At 41.8% G+C, this 11,947-nt stretch overlaps 1 long non-coding RNA gene across 1 annotated transcript in view; it reads right to left on the minus strand.

Annotated features, from left to right (window-relative positions):
- Positions 1-11,556, minus strand: part of LOC143694110 (uncharacterized) — a 502,521-nt gene extending 490,965 nt beyond the window's left edge. The window contains exon 1 of the long non-coding RNA XR_013182339.1: positions 11,413-11,556. This is a non-coding gene — a long non-coding RNA (uncharacterized LOC143694110). The remainder of the gene's footprint in view (positions 1-11,412) is intronic.
- Positions 11,557-11,947: the final 391 nt, after the last annotated feature.

An 11,947-nucleotide genomic window follows, 5' to 3' on the forward strand; every position in this document is an offset into this window, starting at 1 on the left:
AGCTTTTAAGCTTCTCCATCTGAAGCTGCTCAGTTTGATGTGAATGCATGCATATCTATCATGCAAATTGTCCCAGAGGCAGCTATTTTGGGCAGAGCTATATTCATTGTGGTGTCACAAAAGGTCGATTAGGTCTGCCGAAATTCCTGGTTGATGCTGATTGACTGTGAGCAACATTTAAGTCTTTCAGATTTCCTTATCTAGCCCATTCTCTGCAGGCTGAACATGGACGTGGCACCTTATGCAACCTCACAACAGACACCCTGAGCTGCAGATTTAGGAGTTTTTTAATTATCTGTAAGTAAGGAGGGAAAGAAACTGTGGTGATTTTCTTTTCGTGCTGAGGGGAGTTCTTTTCAGGCTGCTGCAGGAAGTGATACAAAACCCAGTGAGATGAGTAAATAGGGCTCTTCTCCCAGAGCTGAGAAAATTGAACAGATTTTCCTCAACTGTTCTCACAAAAATACACCTGTCAGCCAACAATGAAGTGGAAAAGCATCTTCACCTGAAAATGCAGCTTGTTATGGAGAAGGCTAACCAAGAGAAAAGAGAGGGGTGAAATTGAAACTCCTTTGAATCCTGAAGTCTGTTATATGACTTCACATGAACCCTACAATTTCTACTCAGCACTGCCAGTTACTCTGGTGCTATGTACCTTTACTTTGCTTATCTACTTTGCAAAACTATCAATTTTCCCTTCATCTTGCTTAAAAGAAGAAACTTAATTTTTGCAAAGTTTTGCAGAGAGAAGTGATGGTCTGCTTGAAAATTGCACATTTTAGAAAATGGGTTCTAAAGAAAATATGAAGTGCTGCGGCCTAAAGCATAGACACAGATGCATATACATATATAAAGAGGTGAAGGGAAAGGAACACAACTTTCTTTCTACTCTTCACTTTCTCTGTAGATTTTTCCAGGTTAAACTCAGGCTCGACAGGCTTGCTGGGTCTAGCCACAGAACAATTTGGGCTAATATTTGCTCCTGTGCAGATGCTCGAAGATGCAGATGAAAAGGCTTCCAGCAATGAACATAGTAAAAGTGGATGGAAGGCCCTCAAATCCTTTTTGCTGGACTTCCCACACACTTCTTTTGTGTGAAGAATGCGGTCATTTGTGGCTGTGTAATTTCTAATATCTCGAACAATGCATGGAATGATAAGCACCTATTGGTTCTAGTGATTGGCAACTTTTGGCAGGCATTTAAGAGATTTTTAAACAACCCTTAATCCCTCGCAGCTGTGATTGAATGCAGACCAAAAGAATTGGCATTCCCTCTGCATCCTTTGACTTTAAATATAATCACTTGGTGGCAGTGATCGTGTACATTGTCTTTAACAGTGGAGGAAATGAGCTTTAATTTTACAAAGTGATTGCATCTTGGCTTTCAGAGATGCCTACTGCAAGCCTATTCAACACATGCCCCAGTCCCTGGGCACAGAGCAGCACTATAAGCAGCAGAACCATTCCAAGAGCTGCATCTGGAACTATCCCCTTGAATAGCTAAAATGTAGCTGATAGCTTTGGCCCAAAAGCTCAGGAGACATGGTATTTCTAACAGCTCTTGTTCTCACTTTGTCCAACATTACACGTCTGAGTGAAACCAGGCCCTGATGTGGGACTTTGTAGTGGATCACGCACTGGAAATGGGAGGAAGAGCACGTTTCACCTGAGGTCTGTCATGTGCCCCCAGTGCTTTATCCCTACTGTGACTACAGCCCCTTCCCTTTTTCTCCTGTTCATAAAACTCCTCTGCTTTGGGATTTTGAATAAGCACACATATATTTGGCTTTCTTAAGTCAGGGGGCAAAGAGGGTTACCAGAAGACCATACAGACACAGGAACCTTTAGCAGTTACAGTAAGAAGACAGTAAATATGAGCATTACACAGTCAGTTCATTTTCATTTATTTTTAACACCTCAGGACAATAACTGGTTTGATGGGGCTATTTTAAAATCATTACCTTACTATATTCTATATTACATCCATTCAATTTCTCACTTAAGATTAAACAACCCACTTGAAGGAAAATATCTTTTTATTAAAGTCACATTTTAAAAAAACAGGTACTGAGATTATGAGGAATTAAATATTTACATTCATATGGAAGAATTGCAATAGAAGGAAGCATCTTTTCTTCCAGACACCGAAAATGCAACTATGATTTAGAGAATATCCTCTCTAATGTAAAAGAAACAAGTTCTTTCTCTCCCACATGATTTCTTCTCCTCTCACACACACTGCACTCTTAGCCAGTGACCAGGAGAGACCACAAACATGACTTAGCCAAGTGAGTTTTTCCCTATTAACTTTAAAAATTGAATCTGCAAAACAACAGAGTGCAAACATTTGTTGAGTAGTTAAAAGAAACAAGTCAGCAAACAAAACACATTACATCATCTTGCATATTCACTGTACCAAAATAGCTTGTACAAGGCACAGTTGATGGCAAAAAAACTTAGTCTGACTGTGCAAGGAGTTGACCCTTGTGGGATTGTGACCTCATCCCATGCCAGAGGGAGATGCACACTCACAGCCCCCCTGGAGCAGCCTGGTACATAGGGGTTCAAAGGTGTGTGGCCTCATGGGGCGCTTTTGCATCAGCACTTACAGGTTGTTGGGAGGGATAAGGATACATCTAAACACTCAAGCACCTGTAGCCCCCAAAGGAAGAGGGAAACTTGCATGTCCTTCATGTGATGAGGGATCCTACCGGCGGATGCACAGTTTGAAAATTTGGACTAGTTGTAAAAAGATGCTGCAAAATCGAGTTTGCACAGTACTATTTTTTAAGAGCCTGATCTTATTTACCCATTGTATTGCTGATATTGATCCTGAATATATAGTTGACTGGCAGTTAATTACATGTCATTAAGTAAAACAACACACTGTCACAGTACCAAGCTACTTTAAACAACATGAATGGTGCAGTTTTTCCCTTCAATACCCATTATACACTGGTCCATTTTTACAGAGAGATGTAAGCTATAACCATGCACCAGATCTCACAGCTGCCTGATGTTCCACAGGAATCAGGCAGACTGGAGATAGGTGGCAGGTTTTGAAGCAGTGACATGAGTCCTGGCCATATTGTCTGGCCCCAACCCCAGCTCCTGCTATACCACAGGTACCTTGGCAGCTGCCAGCACCTCCTGCCATCTCTTGTGTCCCATAAGGCCATGTCTGGCTCCTAAAGGGTTTGTTCTCTGTCCAGTGCTTTTGGTCACAGCAGGAAGATTTTCCAAGGCCTCTTGATTTCTGTGTGAATGCCACCTCATGACCCTGAATGACATCCCCAGAAGGCAGCCTCTTCATCTCACTTCAGCTGTGGGCAGTGCTTGTGCTGGGATCTTGAGCTGCCCTTTAACTTGCTGAGCCCCTGATGTACTTAGGGGTTTCAGTGTCTCCAAGTGCTCACACAAGCTATTTCCACTGCCATCTCTGGGTGCTCTGTTGGATGAGGATGTGATGTCAAGTCACATTATGTCCAGAGAGATATGAAAAGACAGGTTTAAATATACAATGTCATTTCTTTCTTTATCTTACCCAGTCTTAACTCTGGCAATTAATGCTCCAGCTCAGAGGTTCAAATTTCCCTTTGGGGCCACTGGGAAGAGCATGCTTTGCAAACTCTGTGAGAGAGCCTTTCCTTTCTCACCTCTGGAGGCCTTCTTCATACCTTCAAGAGCTTAAAGGAAAGGCAGGACCTCCTAGCAGGTTCAGTGGTCCTGTCATATCTTTGGAGCCTCTTGCTCCCAAGAAATGTCTCATCCCAGCCAGCATCCTGGCAGAGGAAGGGATGGGACATGGCACGCTCCCTGTGGCAGATACCTCTGCATCACAGTTCCACCAAAACCCTTGTGGAGAAATTGGGAGTGACAAAGTCTACTTTCTCTGAACAGCAGATAGGCAGTAGCAAAATTTCCTGTTCCTTGAAATGAAAGCAGCACAGATTCTACTTGCCACTATGCTCCCAAACCTAAGGCCATCGTGAGATCAAGAAAATGACTGGGAAAACTATGTCATAAAAGCTGCTCATAGATCTGTAGCAAATCATTCCAGAGGCAGGTACTATAATCAGGATCTCACAGCAGCCACCCACACTCTTTCATCTAATTTTCCCTGAATGAATATCCCCTCCCTCCACAGTCCTTCTTAACTGCTGTGATTTCCCTATTGTTTTTATTTTTTTCAACTTCTTTGACTGTTCTTGGTCCATTACAAAGGGAAACCTCTTCCTCTGAAGATCAAGTTGGGATATTTTATTTCCCAGAAAGGGTGAGTTGTCACATTTGAAGCATCATTGGGTGCTTGTCTGCAGCAGCTTGTCCCCCTGCCCAAGGCACCATGTGGGAAGAAGGCAGACTGTCCCTCCTTTGCTGCCATACTTTGTGTTCACCATCCTTACCAAAAACTCACTTCATTGCAGGGTTCACAGTCAAGGTTGATGATTTCACAAGAGATCTCAAACCCTATTTCAGGCCTTTTTTGTTATTTTAAAGAACACCATTTTGTTTTATCTTCCTGCCTTATGGTAGACATTCTTTTGTCCTTAGAAGTACTTAGGCACGAGCTGTGCAAGGATAACAAACAATAACTACAGTCTCATGGACAGCTGAAGCCATTTATATGGGAAAGAAAAAAACAACAACCACAAAACAAATGCCAAACCAAATAAAATCACACTGATCTTGGTAGCTCTGGCTAAGAGAGGTCTCACCAGCATGGCTGAGCAATGATGATTTCAAAATTCAAGTAGTCGGGGCAATTGTCCTGTCTGTTGTCACTTGATGGGCTTTCTGCTCAGAGCATGCATTGTCCTGAAAAACTTTTCTTTGTGTCTAGTTTATGCTATGAGATTTGTTGTTTTATACTGACCCACATCACCTGTTTCAATCCCAAACGTTTCTACCCTCCAGGTTTATGCTCAGAAGCACCCCTGAAGTTGATACAACTACTTGGGTGCAGACCTACTCTTTGGCCTTGGCATTTCAGAGGCCCCAGGCAGAACTGTGCTCTTCTGCACAAAAGTTAGTAGCCAAGAGAGGCAGAGAATTGCAATTTTGATCCTAGGTCTTGCTTGAATGCAGAATAGGGGAAATAGAGCCTTGAAAATATTTTATTGTCACTGGCTTTGCTGGGACTAAAGTGGACACAATACATTGCTCAAGAATATTTTAACAGACGTTGGATCAAATCCCTTAAGATTCTCTCTCACCAATAATTTTTTATTCTTCATAGTTAGTCCTAGAAGTGATTTATTCTGAAAGCAAAGGGGGGCTTATCTGCAAAACAAGAGACTCCACCTGACACCTCGTGTGAACTCAATTGCATAGGAAGCACTTCAATATTGCAGTGAGGGGGCATAATTCCTGCTGGGTGCTGATCATTTATGGCTTTGAAATTCATTTTGGCATGTTTGCCCTTGGGAACACTCATGCACTTGAATTTAGCAAAGTGCCCTTTGCACATACCTGGATTGGGATCAAAATTCTTACCTTAAGTAGGGTGTGAGGTGGTTCATCTTTAAAACTAAATTAAAATGTTGAATTGTGTAACCTTCAGCATGTCCCTCTAGATGAAAATCACTCAGTGTTACCCCAGTAGATAAATCTCCTTGGAAAGTTCATGCATAAACTGTATTTAAGGAAAATAGCTTCTAATTATGCAAAGATATTAACAACCATCCCATCTGATTGTAATGAGGATAATTTGCATTATTCCCAAACAAAAAGCTTCACTAGAAGAGTTATGGCTGTTATGCATTTTGCTACAGTCCAGCTAGTGATCAGAAAACCATTATCTTGCTTTACAGACATTCTACTGCTCAAAAAAGTCAGAATGGCTGAAGATGAACAGTTTGCAATCTGTCACCATGTACCCCATTGCTACATAACCCTCCATCATTTACCACCACAGTTTCTTAATTTATTTTTCCTTTATAAGCTTTCTGCTGCTCTTTCTTTGGTTCTGAAAGAAGTATACCATTGGACTTCAATTACAGGTTTTTCTCAAAGAGGTTGTAAAGGACTCTGGATGGACTATAATCAGAGGATTATTTTGGTTATGTCAGAGGATGGTCAAATCTTGTACAGTATTATGTGGTGAAGCAGCACAATACTATATCTATTAGACTCAGAGTGATCAATCCAATCCATTTGAATTATGAAATGCATAGAAGATATAATTTAGGGAGAGTTCACGTATGGAAGTTTGGGTTTAGCAACATGTTTTATGAGCCTATATGGGATGTATGTACACACTGCCTAATAAATAATCTCTGAGTGCCATAAGCTGAAGTTTTAAAGCAGCCTCAGAGAGTCATGCATCTAACTCCCTTATGTCTTTGAAACCCCAGACACAATATTCTAGAAATAGGAAAGGGGCTAGTATAGTAATTACAAGCATATTTAGAAACTGGGAGAGGGAAAAAAACCTGGATTCTGGGTATTGTAAATTGAGGAAGGAGAGAATGATGAACTGTGTAGCTCTTTTGGAGCTAAAGGACCAATATACTCCTGTGGCCTTGAAAGTTTGTATGAATTATCTAGCAGTCATACAATGTGCCTGTAGCAGTGTTTTCTTTGCAGAAAGCCCTGACTCCTTTCAGGGTTTTATAGTTTATTTCCTTTATGAAAATTAAAACTGGATAAAGGGCAGAGGGAAAGAAATGCAGCTGGTGGGTATGTGGGTTTCTCTTGTTGTTTTGTATGAACTGAATATTTTTCATTAGGCTGTATCCATATTAGGAGCCGTGATGAGGGATAATGAGAGACATGGTGAATAAACAAAAGAAGGGACATTCTCTGCTAATGTTAATTGGCATCATTAATGAAAATCATCACAGAAACAGTGGTTTTCACTACCTGAGAATCTCATCCAGAGTGCTTAAATCTCTTCTAGCAAAGTAAACCAAATTAGTGCAAGGTTTGTGTCTGTTATGATCACGTAGCAGTTGGCTGAAAATTGCAAGCTTTTTTGTAAATATTTATAATTAACTTAACTGGAATTTACCAGGAGTGTATCTGTACGAGTATATAGAGAAATACCTCACCTTGGTTTCATGTTAAGCTATGTATTCCTTTATATGTAGCCATTTAAGTGTCAGCAACTTGAGAGCTTACTTTGCTGTCTGCAATTTTGCATTTTTAAGTAGATATATGCTATGGCAGTCCTAAACACAGGTATGTGGAACTCCTTTGTACATTGTCAGCAGTAATCACATCCAAAAGGTAGTTTCTATGTCTGAGGAAGAATTCTTGGGCTACACACTCATTGTAGAGCCCACAACCCTGAAAAACTTAGTCCTTCTATCAACATAATTTCAAAAACCCAGAGAGGCTACTTGAGTTTTCATTTATGATAACAAAGAAATGAATACCAGAAAAAGCTATTTGGATTTGTGTACTGTGCTCAGCTGCAATTTCCAGGGGAATATAACTTCTGATTGAAGAGTTGCATGTGTTTGGGTAATCGATCCATGATGAATTCTGCATGGATTCTCTACACTCCAGTAAAATGTTGACTTCTCTTTCAGTTATTCTTACATTTATGGCTCTCAAAGTCTCTTCTTCCTTGGCAGCTATTTGCATTTAAAAATTAAGAACTTAATTATCCTCTATGTCTCTTTCATTTTTTATTAAATTGGATTGAAACCAGGCAGCAGGTTCAACAGTCATTGGGGGAAGGAATTTGAAGTCACACAGACAGACTATGTGCATTCTGTGTACACATAAAAAAAAAAAAGAATTAAATAAAGATTTTCCCAATTTGGCAGCTGCAACTACAATCATTCTGTGACCCTTCTGCATTCTTTCTACTCATCTTCCCTTCTCATAAATTTGCTGTCCCTTCTCCTCTAATCTTCATTTCACTGTTGCAACTCCTTCTCCCTGTTCCTACCCTCCTTTTCTCTTGGGAGTATCTTTCTTATTCTTCCCTCCCTGAAGGTTTGTATCCCAGCAGAGTTGCTTCTGCTCTGCTGTTACAATCTAGAAACCAAAGCAACAGGAATTTTGCTTTGAAATGAGAAGCTTGCCTAAACACATCCAACACATTCAGCAGGAACACTTTTTGCTCCCCCCTGCCTATATACATTTGGCTCTCTTAATTGTTCATCTCTATTCAAAGCAATTTCCTCGGCACACACATTTTCATTAAATGTAATGAAGGAAGGACAATTTAGCATCCCACCTGTGACAACTCACTGATTCAGATCATGATGACCTGTTGTGAATACTTGGGCTTCAGTCAAGATTTTGATTAGTGAGAAGAAGTAACCTCTGCATAATTAAGATTGTAGTGAGAATTTATTTATTCTGAGCCAGTTTAATTTAAAAGTCCATTAATTAGATAATATATGAAGGCACCTCCAAAGCACTCACTGGCAGAATTTCTGAGAATTTACAGTTTGCCTCACTTCATATTCTGAAAAGTTTGTCACGTGTATAGTCTCCAGAAGGGGGGTAATTTATTTGTGGGTACACTGAAAGAAAAGCAGAGAAACAGCCTGTAAAATAGGGCGCTTGAAATTTTTGATGTCAATCATATCTGGAACAATATGAAGTAATTCTTGCTTTTCTGTCATGCTCATGAATGGTTTGGCCTAGAAATTTCAAATATGATTTATTCAAAAGGTCTTCATCCCTCCCATTCTGCATAAAAAGAGGAGAAGGTTGGTGAACTTGGAAGCTATCCCCTGGAAATTTGGAAACAGCAGAGCTGCCTGATGGGATCTGAAATAGCTTATTGAGTTTGTCACTGACACTATGGGCTTCTATAGTCACAAAATATGAGAATAGACAGCAACAGTCTGTATTGCTGTTGGAGAGGGAGCTTGGCTTCCTTGCAGCCAGCTGTTCTTTTAGTCACAAGCCAGCACCAAATCTGTATTAGTCTCTTAATACATAGGGACTATTAATAATCACCATGGCACACAAACTACACCGGTGCGTGGAGTTCTGAGTCTGTGACTCCTCTGTTAACTCCACCATGCTCTGAAACACACAATCATTTTCTGATTTGTTCTTGTTGGTCTCCCAGTCTCATAACATCAGGGGAGCACTCAAGAGACATTTAGGATGAAGAAAAGGGGTTTTTCATTATGATGCATCTTCTTCCATCACCACGTTGATGCCATCCAGCTTGAAAAGCTCACTGAACAAAGCAAACAGCAGAGCAGTGATAACAGGCAACTGTGGCTTTAGCAAGAAGGAATACACAAAAAAATCCAAAAGGTAGCTGTCAGATAATTACAGAGCTTTATGCTGTAGGCTGCATATGTGAATTTCTTGAGATATTTATTAGAAACACATTCTAATGATAGAAACACATTATGATAGAAAACGTCATTCACTTACTTTTGTGAGCCTACATTGAAAATTTCAAGAACATGTTACACAAAAAATGCTTTTTTAAAATATCTGTGTTTGAGGACAGTGTTCACGCAAAATTTACTCCCTCACCACTTAAAAAAAAAACAAAACAGTAGAAGAATGTGATAACCATAAAGCTAGGTCTGAACATAAGTAAATAGAAGCTTGTTACATGCCTCCCAGCTCATTTGCATTTCAAATAGTCCTTATATAAATTTAAATATTAATAGATAGTTCTTATATAAATTTAAATATTAATAGATACCTGTGTATGAGATGGATGACTATTGGAATTTACCAATATTGCTGAACGGAACGTACCTGAGCTTGTCTGGCCCTTGCTGCTGAACTAAATAGCAGCACTGTGGTGTTTTCACCCCAGAGACACCTTTGGCTAGATGTGTACTGCAGCTGGGCACATCTGGAGACAAGTCCAGCCACGCAGGAGCTCCGGTGGCTGCGGGATGGAGCTTTCTCCCTGTAACAGGGTCTGCTCCTGGGGTTTACCTCTGGCGAGGAAGCTTTCAGGTGACGGTGAAGGAAAGGAGTCGATTCTGCTGGAGGGTTTCAATCCAGAGTTTTTATTCTGGCCCACAGGTCTCTGAATCCAGCAACAGCTCCAACAGAACTCTTGACTGCGTGGTTGCTGCCTCTTTTAACCCCGGGGAGAGGGGGAGGGAAGGGGTAGGAAGCCCACCAACCAGGTACCTGAGAGGAGGTCTTAAGGGACAAAGGACACCTGGATGGCCCAATGCTCCCCTGGGGCGTAGGAGGCATCTTTTGAATCTGCCAATCACGCCCTTCTGGAATTCCAGGATTGACAAACGGGGCTCGGCAGGGGTCAGGGTGGGGAAAAGAGAGGTGATTGACACACCTGGGAGGGAATCTTCAGGGGAGGGACCCGGGTTTCTGAGGTAAACCTTGAAATCACACCACAGCAGATGACTCATCTCAATGGCTGAAACCAATGGTCAGAAGTTGTATTGCAAAATGTTTGAGGATTTTCCAGCAGAAATATGGGAACTTTATATTGTAAGAATACCCACATCTGCTTCTGGGAGTATGCCAGGGTGGAGTATGCCAGTATACCTTCAAAGCTAGCTTCTCTTGCATTTTGCTTGAGTAGCCTCATGTGATATTTCATGTTGTAGTTGCTCTCTTTTTGTCATTATCTAATTCACAAAAGAAGTTTGCTTCCATAATTCCACAACCACAGACACTAGATAAGAGGTGTGGCTCAAGAAGTGAACTTCCTACATAGAAGCTGGGGACATCAGGGATCTAAACCAGCTCTCAGATGACTTGGCAAAAATAGTATGTATTGTTTGGTTTTGTGCCAAAATACTTTGATCTTTGACTTTTTTTCTCTCTAAACACAAACATGGACTTTTCCCCGTTTGCACTTCTACAAGAAATTCTTGACTCATCCAGAATATAAACGAGCCTCATGAACTTCAGTTTAATGATGAAGAGATGAGAGGGAGAAAGAGGTTTTCCAATGCCTTTCATTTAATGTGACTTTTGAATTGAAGACAAAACATCAGCAACCTTCACAGAATGACAGAATATGCAGAGTAGGAAGGGACCCACAAGGATCATCAAGTCCAACTCCTGGCCCTGGACAGGACTATCCTCAAGAGTCACACCTTGTGCCTGAGAATATTGTCCAAATGCTTTTTGAACTTTTTCAGGCACAGTGCTGTGATGACTTCCTGGGGAGCCTGTTCCAGTGCCCAACCACCCCCTGGTGAAAAACCTTTTCCTGATATCCAACACAAACCTCCCCTCACACAACTTCAGGCCATTCCCTGGGTTCTGTCACTGGTCACCAGAGAGATGAGATCAGTGTCTGCCCCTCCTCTTTCCCTCATGAGGAACTTGTAACTGCAGTGAGGTCTCCCCTCAGTCTCCCCCAGGCTGAACAGACCAACTGACCTCAGCCAATACTCATATGGCTTCCCCTCAAGGCCCTTCATCATCTTTGTGGCACTATTTTGGGTGCTTTCTGATAGTTTAGTATTTTTCTTGTGGCTCCCAAACCTGCCCCCAGCCCTGGAGGTGAGGCTGCCCCAGTGCAGAGCAGAGCAGGACAATCCCTCCCTTGCCTGGCTGGCTGTGCTGTGCCTGATGCCCCCCAGGACAGGGTTGGCCCTCCTGGCTGCCAGGGCACTGCTGGCTCATGTTCAACTTGTCATGATCCAGGACCCTCAGCTCCCTTTCCATGGCACTGCTCTCCAGCATCATATTTCCCAGTCTGTCTGTACATCCAAGATAGTCCCATCCCAGGTGCAGAATCCAGCACTTTCCATCACTGTACTTCATACAGCTGGTGATTCCTCAGCCCTCTGATTTATGCAGGTCTCTCTTCAGGGCCTTCCTGCCTTCAATGGAGGCAACAGCTCCTGCCAGTTCTGTATCATCTGTGAACTCGCTTAGTGTCCCTTCCAGTCCTGCATCCAAGCCATTTATGAAGATGTTGAAGAGCACAGGGCCAAGAATGGAGCCCTGTGGAACCCCACTAGTGACAGGTCCCTAGTCTGATGTCACCATAACCTTTTGTTCCTGACCTTTGCAC

This window comes from Agelaius phoeniceus, chromosome 5, assembly GCF_051311805.1.
Source record: "Agelaius phoeniceus isolate bAgePho1 chromosome 5, bAgePho1.hap1, whole genome shotgun sequence".
Classification (NCBI taxonomy): Eukaryota; Metazoa; Chordata; class Aves; order Passeriformes; family Icteridae; genus Agelaius; species Agelaius phoeniceus.